This window comes from Pecten maximus, chromosome 4 (genome assembly GCF_902652985.1).
Source record: "Pecten maximus chromosome 4, xPecMax1.1, whole genome shotgun sequence".
In the NCBI taxonomy this organism is placed as follows: domain Eukaryota; kingdom Metazoa; phylum Mollusca; class Bivalvia; order Pectinida; family Pectinidae; genus Pecten; species Pecten maximus.
Window position 1 is genome coordinate 38452875 of NC_047018.1, and position 6000 is coordinate 38458874.

The following is a 6000-nucleotide window of genomic DNA, read 5'->3' on the forward strand; positions in this document are numbered from 1 at the left end:
GCATTTAAACGTACATCAATGCCAGAACTCTCAAACAGACTATATAGTGACAATGCCTGACAAATGTAAATATTACCGGATATTATATGACCTAGTAATTTATGAACGGAATGCAAGACAAGCATGGCATTCTTACATTACCAGCCTAATGACGACATGTATTGTGTACCTGAATTTAAACAGAGATGCCACGACGCTATGTAACCTCTTTGTCAACCGCTGTTGAGAGATCGATTGTTGACATTCTTTTATCGACTAAGAAACCAATTTGTTTCATAAACAAACCATTATTACGCCTACCTTTAAACGACATATCATGCTGAGGAAGTCTCCAGTGAAATTCAAAATGGACGAATGAGATATGGAATCGTTAAAATCACGATGTATTCGTGACTTCTGAAATGTTAGCGACATGACGGAGATCCCACGTTTTTCTATTAACGAGATTAACTAATGGCGGCCCATAAGGTCACGCACATCTCCCCACCGCCAATAACAAACATACAAGGACAGTATAACCCATCCTAGTCTTACGTCACTTCCGGTTACTAGCATGTTTCCAGGATCCTATAGTTCACTTATTAGAGGTTCAATATGGAAAACATACTCAATTAAATTCGAAGCTTTCAATAATAATGTGTGATATTGTTTTCAAGTCCGACTGTTTAAATATGACACAAACAAACATTGCTTATGTACTCAGTGACCTGCTGCCTCAAAATACAATATTGGACAATTTACGCCATAGGAGTAACACTGGTGATACACAGCATTCTTGTCAAGCGGAATTATGTCACTTCTAGGGTAATGGACGCATTTTTGCGGGGGACAAAAACGACATTAAAGCAAAAAAAATGAACATTACTTTTGTGTTGATTTTATTTTCAGATGATCTAGTTTTTACGGTTTTATACTATCTTCGAAAATAGCGAAAAATAAAAACCCTTCAAAAATGCTGTCAAAACAAATCGAACACAACAAATGTTGTGTCACATGAACTATTTGTGTATACTTTCTTTTGTGTTTTTTCGTGAGTACAAACTTTCGTGGTTATCTCAAGAAACAATGATATAACAATAATACATACTTCAATATGTGTTAGTATTTATATTCGTGGTTCTATAGCAACCACGAAAACAGCAAAATTTATTTTATACACAACGAAGGTTCCATGTTATAGAGTATGATAAAAATAAATGTATTTCGATCAAAAAATAATTCTCCCAAAAGGAAATTGAATAATAACACCAAACAAAATCGGAAGGATAAGTTTTTATGTGACAGCAGTCCACTGTCCAGGGGCCAATTCGATTTGCAATCTTCTCCTTCTAGAATATAACTTTCGGTCACTCGATTTGTAGCTCTTCTGCTTCTGGAAGATATTCTGCCTCTTCCGTCTCGAAGCTGGAAGATTTATCTTTAAAAGATGGCGGCGACCATGTTTAATTACAAGTGCGACATGCGAAGTGATGAGTTTCAATAGAGAAGGATTTATGGCACATACTTGCACATGTTTGTGTTACAGTGTTTGACAAAACTTAAAAACTTGTTTGTTTTGGGTTATGTTCTTCCAGTTCACTCGATTTACATATAACGGAATGCGATCTTCTGAGAAGGCTTCTCTTCCGAGAAGGGTGCAAATCGAGTTGGCCTCGGGTGTCTCTATAAGACACCAGAACGAGGTGAAAATAAGACTAAGACGACCAAGTCAGTGGTTGATTGATCACAGGAAGGAAGTTTATCAACCAAAGTGTTTATCAATGGAAGTTCGTTATTGATCACAGGAAGGAAGTTTATCAACAAAATTGTTTATCAATGGAAGTACGTTATTTATTAGAGGAAGGAAGTTTATCAACAAAATTGTTTATCAATGGAAGTACGGTATTTATTAGAGGAAGGAAGTTTTTCAACAAAATTGTTTATCAATGGAAGTACGTTATTGATCACACCAGGAAGGAAGTTTATCAACAAAAGTGTTTATCAATGGAAGTACGTTATTGATCAGAGAAAGGAAGTTTATCAACAAAATTGTTTATCAATGGAAGTACGTTATTTATTAGAGGAAGGAAGTTTATCAACAAAATTGTTTATCAATGGAAGTACGGTATTTATTAGAGGAAGGAAGTTTTTCAACAAAATTGTTTATCAATGGAAGTACGTTATTGATCACACCAGGAAGGAAGTTTATCAACAAAAGTGTTTATCAATGGAAGTACGTTATTGATCATAGAAATAGAGGTTACACAACGAGTGGTTGTTGGATATGGAATTTATTTCACACGAGTAAGTTATTTTTTTAAAGTTACAAAAGACACGAGCTTTAGCGAATGTTTTTTGCAACTTTTAAAAAATAACTTACGAGTGTGAAATAAATTCCATATCCAACAATTTCGAGTCGTGTGACCTGTTTCTACCACAGTAATATCGGCTTGAATCAAAGGGAAACGTGGTCAAGTATAATTTCGCGAATGCAAATAAAGTGTACCGGTGACGTCCGGGACACGGTGATGTGACGTCATTAGATTATTGATGACGTCAATAACAATTGCAGCTTGTGTCAAAGTTCACCGTGTTAGCCAATCGAAAAGCGTACAGAGTTTATACCACGTGTGGTATAAACAGATTGTTAATCAACAGCTGTAATGATTAACTGATGGTCTGAGAGTTGAATAACACGGGGTATTGTGGTAGAAAGGAAGTTTATCAACAAATGTGTTTATCAATGGAAGTACGTTATTGATCACATCAGGAAGGAAGTTTATCAACAAAAGTGTTTATCAATGGAAGTGCGTTATTGATCACATCAGGAAGGAAGTTTATCAACAAAAGTGTTTATCAATGGAAGTACGTTATTGATCACATTAGGAAGGAAGTTTATCAACAAAAGTGTGTATCAATGGAAGTACGTTATTGATCAGAGGAAGGAAGTTTATCAACAAAAGTGTTTATCAATGGAAGTACGTTATTGATCACAAGAAATAAAGTATTTATCAACAGAAACATTTCATTGATTAATTGAAGTGTGCTTTTAACCAATGGGAGGGAAAATATAACCTTATTTTCCTATTCGAGCACGAGGCTTTCTTCAGTAGTCTGTCGTACGAAATGACGAAAATGACAATCACAACAGACGTATGCTGCCTTACTTTTTATCTTGTATGTCGTAAATAACAACTGTTACAGATAGTGTATATAATAACTGACGTATTTGAACGAATATAAATATGAATTCCGTCTTTAAAGTTCTCGAACATATTTTAACGGTAATCTTATTTTCGCTGTGCGATTGCGTTAAATTATGACTTCGGTAATTACATCTTCTGTATAATACACATTCATCATAGCACTAATCTTTCAAGATTGGATGACGTGGTAAAAACTGTGTACGCAGAAATAAATATATATATAAATATAGTAATATGTCATTCTCTGTATTATCCTGAAGGTAAAGCTCGGCCTGAATAAGTCATGTTGACTTGTTTTAATAAGTGTTTTCCTTGGTCATAAGCGTTCTTAAATGACCATAACTGTTCATAGAACGTTAAACATTACAAAACCAAAACAAAACTTGGCCATACTGTCAATGACGAACAATTTAAATCGACCTGTTGGACATAACAAATTAACACAAGGGAACAGGTCCGGTTTGCAAATACTGTTGATATAACCTACGTTTATCAGTCATAAAACACTATTGCAACATCTTTTGTTTCTGTTTTACTTACCTCGTAAACAGACTCATCCAGACATGTAAGTACCCCTCATGTTACAGACGTTATTGACTTAGGAATAGACAAAGGATCTGATGACATGTCTATCAGCTGTCAGAATGTCAAGAAGACGTTGGAACTCGATATTTATCAATCGCATCTTCCATGATGGATCTTGCGGGCGACTATCAGTAAATAAAGGTCGAAAAACACACCGATCGAAGAAGGCCTTCGTGATCAATTATGGCTAGCTAAGTACATTCTTATGTCATTCAATATTTGCAGTTCTCGATCCGCCTACCATTCACAGCTTGTTCTACTGGAGTACGTACAGCAGATACGAATACGGGAGAAATGTGTCCGGAATACAGAAGACATGGTTGCTGCTGCTTTGGACGAGAATTTGAGAAAGGAAAAATTACATTTTAGGAACATATACGGTCACATTTGCTGCAGCTTTGTAGGTTGCTGAGGATCATGGGAAAGTTTTGTATGGTCGACATCATAATTTCATTTGTAAATATTCTGTTTCCCTATGCGATATGAAGTAAGACGTGTTTGATGCTTGTTGATATACCAAATGGTTCAGTTGTCACCACATGAACTCTCATTTGAAAGAGTGACTCAACCTAGATCTGTATGATGGGTGTCGCCGTGACCTAGATCTGTATGGTGGGTGTCGCCGTGACCTAGATCTGTATGGTGGGTGACGTCGTGACCTAGATCTGTATGATGGGTGACGTCGTGACCTAGATCTGTATGATGGGTGACGTCGTGACCTAGATCCTCCGAAAATAAAACCAACACAGAAAAGTATGTTCCGTTTAATATCATTCGTGAAAAATGCGTCTTTTTCGCATTTTCGATAAACCGTAAAAAATAACTATCGGGGAAAAAACCTCTTTTAATGAAAGTAATTGAAATATGACAGTTAAAACACAATCAACTACATCATATAAATATAGGTAATCGTTCCCTAATATCCTTATAATATTAATAATATTATAAGAAAGTAAGTAAAAATAATCCATTCCCAGTTGAGTCGATATTTGAAGAAATGTGATGGACTCGATGTCAAGTCCACCCACGATTATAGATCTCGCTGGCTAATGACTGAATAATACAATCAATTTTATGCTCGGTAAATCAGAGTTTTTGTCAACTGTCTTCCCTACGTGTAGAAGCCCACGACACTGTTCAGTTTTGCATGCTTATTCAACAATAAGATCATATCTGTTCATTTTAAATCAAAAGCAATCCTTTGAAAAAAAATACGTCAAGTAAACTGCTTCTACCTGGGAATCGAAATTGGTCTGATAATTAAATCTCCAGGGACATGATTCTAGTACCATACAGTGGGTAGGGTTGTCTCCAAATGGTCTAAGAGTATCAAAGCCCCCACAGGAGGATAGGCAATAGATCAGTTTTATAAGGTTATACACACGAAGCAAAGGGTCCGAAAAAACGTTGTTAGCTTAAATGACACGAAATTTTCTATCAATTCATATATATATCTATATATATATATATCATCGAAATCATCGAAGCTGACTATACATTTGTTTCGGGATTTCTCAAAATTTATTTTCCACGACAGGCCGATCCCTGGTTACAGATCAAACCGGCTCATAACTCAGTTCATCAGTATCGTGGCTGCTTAGGATACAACTTCTTGTAAAGGTTATCAAGTGCACAAGTACTTTCCCCTACCCATATCTACCACGCTTTAATTAAGAACATCTATTCTACTGACTTTTCATACTGAAGCATGAGAGGAAATTTCGGTAATCTTTCAGGCCTACGACAGAGCGTAGTCACTTCTATATAATTATCATACTATGTAACTGAATCTATACAATATTCTATAAAAATTGTAAACTTTATTTATTTTACAACATTTGCGAAAAAAGTAATACCAACTTATATTAATAACGCTTGTTGGCCCGGAGGGAAGCGCGCGAGGGGTCTACTGTGGGAGGAAACCGGAGTACCCCGTGGTCCACGTGGTCGGGCAAGTGACCTCATAACTTTTCACGTCCGATCAGGGAATCGAACCCCGGCCGCCTAGGTGAAAGGCAAGTCTATTTTACTAACCAACCTTATCACAGTGTGTCAGATATAGGTAGGACATTTCTCTAGCTCGGGGCTGTGACAACGAAATCTGAGTACGAGGATGCGCGGTATCTAATTTACTAGACAGCTATACATTATTTTAGACCTACGTTATCCGGTGCAATTTTATTTGTATATGCTGAAGGCGTGATGTGGACTTGACAGGACATATTCATAC